Raw genomic sequence first — 8,622 nt, 5'->3', positions numbered from 1 at the left:
ATCTTATTGTTTGTCTTATATTTTTTTCATATTTATTGTAACAAGATATCTTTTTTTCATTGTATATGTATTTAGGAAAAAAAAATATATTTTGTGAAGAAATATGGGTCGCAAAACGAAAACACTCAATATTTTATAGTGCAAGACATAAACGAAGATTAGTTTGCAAGAAACACAGTAACAGATATGAATATGATAACTCATCATAGACTGATTCTGGCGGATTCTATGGCAATAATTATAATAATAATGATCAACTAATTGTTGTTGATGAGAATGGCTTCGTCTTTATGTGATTCTGATAAAGTATACTCAGATAGAAATCTAAAATCAATATTATGATGAAAAATAATATTACTTTCTGAATGAAAATAATGCCTGTATGATACAAAATTACACGGATGGCAAATAAGCTGCAGAGCTATAGTCGATAAAAATTATAAAATCTGTTTTTAAAAAATGATAACGAAACTTTTATACATGACATAATTAAATGGGCTATTGAAGAAAAAATCACTCAAATCACTCCGTCACCTTTTACAGATATTGCAAACACACACTAATTATACTTTGCCTAAAGATCCACGTACATTATTGCAAAATCCTAAATCAATTTAAAATTTTACAAATTTAAACGGAGATTACTGCCACTTTGGGCTCGAAAAAGCTCTTCTAAAATTATTGAAGAACGTGAAAGATGAATTTTGCTCTTGATAACATTCAATTATTTAAATATTGAGGTTTACCTTATATAGTCTTCCACAAAGAGTTTTAGGCCAATTATTATGGTGCAGATAATATTATAAAAACAAATGGTTATATGTTCATTGCCTTAGATTAGGTAGGAAAACCAAAAAATGCAAAATGAGTGTTTAAAAAGTGTTGTAGGATGCTATTTGCTTTTTTTAAATAAGGGATGATTATGAGGGACAGATCAAAAAGTCGGAAAATTCAAAAGCCAATTTAAATTTGTGGACGCTCCTGCTAAATCATTTATTATTTTAAATGCTAAAAGGAAACATGGAGATAATAGTTGCACTAAAATTGCATTATTGAAGGTGATTATAATATAAGAAGGACATCTATGTTTTCCAGTAACACAATCTAATATGATGTTACGTAATGATTAAAGAATTTTTTACTGGATATTATAAATCTTGATTATCAATGGGTGAACCATTTTTAATATAAAAATACCAAATCTATGGCTTAGTTACCAAAATGTGCCACTAGGATTATATGCACCTGGTATGTTTGGGTGTAGCGTAAAACTATTATGTTATGGTTTCAGGAAACCCTTAAGATTTAAGATTTATTTAAAATTCAGACAAAGAACAAAATTTCTAAGAAAATACTAAAGTACGCAATTATATTCCCTTTCTGATTGCTCGAAACCAAGATCATTAAAGTTTATATCAAACAGTGGAACGCCCACCAGCATATTCGGGACAATTTATTAATTTACAGGTTCCTATTATATTGAAAAAGGCAATACTACAAGAAAATTGTATATTTAAATTTTCTAACATTAAATTTAGCAATCAACATAAGTTGCACCATCCTACTGTAACATATCCAAAACTTCTATTATAGGAATATGCAGAAAATGTATTAAAACAGTTGTGAAAAAAAAATCATTTTCAAGTTAATCTACGGTCTAAATATATTTCACATAATTCAATTTATTACATCTTGCTGCAGACGTAAACCAATTTGGTGCTCGGAATAAATTTAGTGCATTTAAATTTGAGAATTTATGTCTACGTTAAAAAAAATTTAAATTCGTAAACACCAACCATTACAGCAATAACAAGAAGATTTGCAAAAATTGAGACAATACATAATGAAACATTCAAATATATTCAATTCATACGATATGGAAAATGTTTACACGCTCTCATTGTGATGGCCTATTACGAAAGATTTCATTTCTGTACAACAATATAAATTTTTTGCAATAATCAATATTATTTTAAACTGTGATGATCCAAAAAATAATTGCATTTTCTTTGAAAATGGACAAATAATGTCATTTTAAATTTCTTTAAATCTAATGACAATAAAATGTATGCTTTTGGGCACGTATTTGTGTAGTGGAAGTTATATACACAGCCTATTCGTCATTAACTTTAAATATTGGTATCATGTCTGAATATTTATTTCAGACATGGGATTTTATAAATTGGGAAAAATTATGAAAAGAAATAGTTTTTTTTGATGATTGGCAATTATATAAATAATCCGTATTTTTGGTAGCAGCGGTTAGTAATATAAAAAATGTATTTTATTTTTTATCCAAAATTATATAAATTAAAATTATAATAATATGTATTAAAAGTATATATAAATTTAAATTTTAAGTGATATTTGATTATAACATATATAAAAACAAAAATCTAATTTTTCATATTCAAAAATTTTTATACGTTTTAGATACATATGATAAAGCTATAGACAAACTTAAATTAGCTGAAACAAATATCCGATATAGATGGTGGATGATGGAAATAACCTCAAAAATCGAGATATCAACGAGCAAAAAAAAATACAGGTTCATCTCCTGATAATTCTGATACAAGCGACACAAGCATCAATAAATTAAAAACTCGCAATGATTTAGAGTTAGATAATTTTCCTAATACACCAAAAGCTTTAACAATAAATAAGAGCAAAATCTGTGAAATAAAGACACCATTAATACAAGGTGATAAGAAAATGAATCGAGTAAAAAAAATTTCAAGTTCTTCTGATAATTCAGATAGAACTGACACAAGCAATGATTTAGATGAAGCTTCTAATATATCAAACGATTTAAATAAAAGCAAAATGACTTATGAAATAAAAAAAACCACTGATAAAAAATTATAAGAAAATAACTAAGCCTCCGATACAAATAAGTAATGAAAAAATAATTAATATTCAGTCTAAAAAGTCTGCAGTTACATATAGTAAATCTATAAGTTCACAAGAACATCGAACAGCAAATAAAGATGACCTTGTTCCACAAAATTCAGATACAATATCTACATCCGATACTTGTAATGCTGAGATTGATGTAGGTAAAAATATATCTGTTATTAATTTTAAATTTTTGTAAAAGCTTACCTATATATATATATATATATTATTAAAGTTTTAACTTTTTTTATTTATATCACTGTAAACATATATTTAAAATGGTATATAATTCGTAATATTTATATAATCTGACAATGAGTAGATATACAATAATATGTGTCAATTATTTTTGCAGATTTTCATAATTTAATTATCAGGAAACTAAATGCAGTATTGTTAAATCTTACAACAATTGATGAACGTTTAATAAAGTTGGATAATCACATAAGAAAAAATGAGGAAACGGATTTAAAAAAAAATGAACATTATGATTTCGATTTGCCAGCAGATACCGTAGAACAATTACAGAGAATTGATAATCAATTAAAAAACAAATGTGTTGCTGCAGAAATGGTATATACAAAATATTATCATTTTATACTTACGATTAGAAACATTTTATTGAAATGTCTTATAAAAAGCAATATTTTGGACATATTTATTTATTTATATAATGTTAAATAATTTTAAAGAAGTTAAAAGAAAAGTAATGTTAACTTTTTTTATAAGAGAAAAACAAATGTTTATTATTTTGATATTTTTAGATCATAAACTAATATTAATTAAATTATTTTATATTTTTAGACAAGACAATTGAGCTTTTTAGGAGGTAAGGATCATCATGATGTGATTTCGTACATGATGAAACATATTTTAACAAATAAATTAGCAATGGAATATAGTTGGGCTGGTGCAAAATTGAAAAATGCCTTTAAAAATCTTCGCATTACTATATGTATCATAAGTAAGTATATAAATATTTAATCACAGAAATGTTTTTATTGACATATTTTTGACACTTTATATATAGCATTCTATGCATGGTTATATTGGATGATGCTATTAGAACTCTAATATCATTATTCAATAATATGTAATCATAGGAATATAAAATAATTTTGAATAGTATATATACATATATACATATATATATATATATAAAATTAAGTCGCTTTAAATTTTTATATAATCTATAACCACACATATCTGTTTAAACTTGTTGTTAGATGCTGCGCGAACTTCAAGAACCAATTTAACAAATAAGGAAGTTGAGGATATAATTGCAAGATGGCTAATTTTAGCCAAGCAGAGATTTGACCGAGATTTGTAAGTTATATATAATATACCTCAATTTAACTATTTTATCATCTTATCTCAAACTTTTTATTTTTATAAGAAACTGATTTTAAAGAGGGTGAACACATGCACTATCTGTTCATTATTGCGTGTATTAGTTTTTTTAAATTAAATACAACATTTAAGAACTTATTGTTATTTTTGTATAGAATATTTATTGCAGAATTGACTTATTGCACCTATGTATAACAATCACATATTTCTTTTTAGGAAAAAGGAAGAACAAAAAAGAGATGCGAAAATGAGGAGATCTAAACAAGAAAAGGACAGGTTATTAAATATAATAATTTTAATATATAATAAATAAAATATTTGAACGTTTATTATTACGTTTATTGCACAGTTTATTATTATTACGTTTATTTATAGATTTTATAGAGTTTATTTTTGCATATGTACTTTTTTTATTTTGAATGTATTAATTTCATACACAGTAATTATATATATATTTTATTATTTAAATGGTTACAGTATTAAATACATATGCATAGTTGTAAGTGCAATAAAGTAATTATTAAATATTATTTTTTAAATATAGTATAAAACGAGAAAAGTTATAATAATATATACAGTTGAATATTAAAGTAATTTAAAGTTCTAAGTATTTTAGTACTTTTATGCGTAGCTGTAGCATAAAAAATTAACAATCACTATGTTTATTTTATTAATGCCTATATATTAAAAAGTTATGCACATTTAAGTTTTCTAACAATTGTATCAATTTTTTTTCATAATTCTGATAAAGTGATAACTAGAATTTAAAAAAAATTACTTTAAAAATGATTTATTATAAGTATTAATTATATATGTTAGTGATATAGTTATTAAATATGATTAAATGATGTGATTTAACGTGAATGTGTATTAAATGATAGTTATACACCCACACACACGTACATATATAATAATATGGCTTATATTTTTTGGAACGTATATATGTATTATTTAAAAAATAAAAATGTAATTAAATAAATTACATTTATAATCTTTGAGACAAGCATATGACTACTGGCAGGATCAACCAGGGAGCTTCGTGTTCGGTTACTCGCAAGGGAGTAACTCGCGAGCGAGCCCGAAGACTCGTCGCTAGCTCTTTTTCGCGCGCGCGCGCGTTCGATGCTGAAACACCGACGCGCGCGCGACACGCTCGTATGTGCCATTTTATTTGCCGCCGGTCTTGCTCAGCCGGTCGGCGACACTCTGCTGTGTTTAACGCTATTATGTAAAGCGTACGAGAGAACGACGGAGGCGAGAGTAAACCCCCGACGCCGCCGCCTCTCCTCTTCTTCCTCCTCCTCTCCGTTCAAAAATCCACAAGATCAAAATACTCGTGTTCTTATTCTCCCAAATGTTATGATGCGCGGTCTCGAGAGACCGCGCGATTCACCCTGACGCTAGATCGACGATGGCGATGCTTAGACGTCGAGGACTGTTCTGTCTGGTTCGTACGCGTTTAACCGCACACGACCAGCAATAAGATTTCGCTACGGCGTACAAAGCGAGCGGGAAGAAGCAACTCTTCCCGCAAACTCGTATCCGTGGAGTAGATGCTCGGTAAGCGCGACGATTCCGCTGCTGCGTACGAAACGAGAGGGAACCGCGCGGCCAACACACTAGAGGCGTGCGCGCCACATAAGAGCCATTCGGTCTTGCGACACCGACTCGTGGCAATGCTGTGCTCGTAATAAATAAGTGTGCGTTAATTTTGCGCGCGTTCGGCGACGAACGAGAAGAGCCGCACCGTAATCCCCGGCGAAGAGGAATACGAGACGACGCGAGAGTCGAACGTACGTTCTCGCGAGACACGCAACCTCCAAGCATGAGAAGACTTGGCGGCGGCGCGTTCTGCGACGATCGTATATTATTTTATATATTCGTGGTTTCCAAATCAAACATTTTATATAAATGTTCTCTCCGTGTCAGAGTCGCGACTCGACAAAATCCGTTCTCGACCCGTACGGGCGATTCTTCGTTTGTCAACGTCGAGAGCGCGACACGTACAATATTAATCTCTCCTACCCTCTTATAGTACCCAACCGACCGGCCAAGCGGTCGGCGACGGTACGGAGAGCGGTCGAAACACGCCGGAGTGGCGAGAGACTCGAGAAAGTACGTTTACGACTCGTCCGGACTCGCTCGACTCGTTCGACGCGCCGAGCGCGACGTATCTCTTATAGTACCCAACCGGCCGGCCAGGCGGTCGGCGACGCACGGTCCTACGCACGGCCGTATGCGAGCGCGAGCGCCGAAAGGCGCGTTCAATCGAGACATAGTCGCGGAGAGCGAACGATCGAAAAGTCCTATTGTACGATAAAATATTATCACGATAGCCGTATGGCGAATGTCAAACAACGATAATTAGCATTAATTAAGAAGGAAACAAACGAAATGCCGGGACAATGAGGTATAAGCACCGACGGTACCTCCGGGCCGAGGAGGCACTTCCGGGCCAGGGCGAGCACCTCCGGGTCGGGACGGCACCTACGGGCCTGGGCGGAACACCTTCCGGACACACCACGGCCGACTCGGCGACAACCCTCCGGGCCGGGCGAAACCCTCCGGGAACCACGGCCGACCGGCGGCACCCTCCAGGCCGGGCTGACATCCGTCCGGGAACACAGGCCTGACCGGGCGGCCTAAGAAAAAAGACCGGGCGGCACCTCCGGGCCGGGCGGCACCTCCGGGCCGGGCGACACCTCCGGGAACCACGGCCGACCGGCGACACCATCCGGGCCGGGCGACACCTCCGGGAACCACGGCCGACCGGCGACACCTCCGGTACGGGCTGCACCTCCGGACGACCGAATGATCTCTCGAAGTCAGACGACCGCCGGCTGGTACCTCCGGAACACTTAACGACGATTTACGGCGCCGCAACAAGGAGAGCTACGTAAAAAGCGTTTCGGACAAAAAGTTACTTACTATTCGGCGCTCGCTCGACATGAGGGCGCTGTCCGATTACCAACTCGAAACGTGTCTCTCAAACCCACGTGTCGGAGACATATATTTCGAATTATTACGGATGATACGCAACACGCAAGCTGCGGTGACCGCGATTACGGTACGGAACACTCGCCCGATGCGAAATCACGCGCGCGGCAACCGAGACGGCTCGTTACGGGCGTGATTATACGTGCGGCACCACATAACGGCCGGCGTCAACTTGGGGACGGACGGCACCTCCGGGACGGGCGACACCTCCGGACGACCGAATGATTTTACCAAGTCCGTCGCCCGCCGGCGGTACCTCCGGGGCACTTGACGGCGAGTAGCGCCGCTACGAGGAGATAATGCTACGATACGGAAATACGTTTCGGACAAAGGTTTCGTACTTTTTGACGCTCCGCACGACCGCGCGACACGATTATTACGATATCTGCTAATTCCCGGCTACCACTCGTCGGATGCACAATCTTCGAGATTCTACGACCGATACGTGGACGAATGCAGGCAGGATGCCGATAAGCGAAGCCGGAGTGTTTGCACGAATAAACTTTTCCGATGCGTCCTCATTTAATTAATCTCATTTAGCTCGCTCGTTAGCGGTACAAGCGAGAACTCGGGAACAGGGCGAAAGTTCGCTCGCGGCGCGTTGCTCTCGCCGGCGAGCGAGAAATTTTTCCAGGCCCGATAGCGGCGTGTTGCCTTGATTAGCGGGCGACACCTCCGGCGGCACGCGCCGCCCGTAACCCAAGTACGATCGCGGCGTGTTGCTTTCGTTGGCGGGCGACACCTCCGGCGGCACGCGCCGCTCTTAACCCAAGTCCGATCGCGGCGTGTTGCATTCGTTGGCGGGCGACACCTCCGGCGGCACGCGCCGCCCGTAACTCAAGTCCGATCGCGGCGTGTTGCTTTCGTTGGCGGGCGACACCTCCGGCCGCACAAGCCGCTTTTTCCAAGTTCGCTCGCGGCGTGTTGCTTTCGCCGGGCGAACGACAAATTCTTCCAAGTTCGCTCGCGGCGTGTTGCTTTCGCCGGGCGAGCGAGAAATTCATCCAAGTCCGTTCGCGGCGTGTTGCTATCGCCGGGCGAGCGAGAAATTCATCCAAGTCCGTTCGCGGCGTGTTGCATTTGCCGGCGAGCGAGAAATTTTCCAAGTCATTCGCGGCGTGTTGCTTTCGCCGGGCGAGCGAGAAATTTTCCAAGTCCGATCGCGGCGTGTTGCTTTCGTTGGCGGGCGACACCTCCGGCGGCACGCCGCCCGTACCACAAGTCCGATCGCGGCGTGTCCTTTGTAGGCGGGCGACACCTCCGGCCGCACAAGCCGCTTTTTCCAAGTTCGCTAGCGGCGTGTTGCTTTGCCGGGCGAGCGAGAAATTCATCCAAGTCCGTTCGCGGCGTGTTGCTTTCGCCGGGCGAGCGACAAAT

Source organism: Nylanderia fulva, unplaced genomic scaffold (assembly GCF_048542155.1).
Source record: "Nylanderia fulva isolate GAGA-0341 unplaced genomic scaffold, ASM4854215v1 Scaffold591, whole genome shotgun sequence".
Lineage (NCBI taxonomy): Eukaryota > Metazoa > Arthropoda > Insecta > Hymenoptera > Formicidae > Nylanderia > Nylanderia fulva.
The sequence above is the reverse complement of the archived record's forward strand: the minus strand, read 5'-3'. Positions refer to the sequence as shown.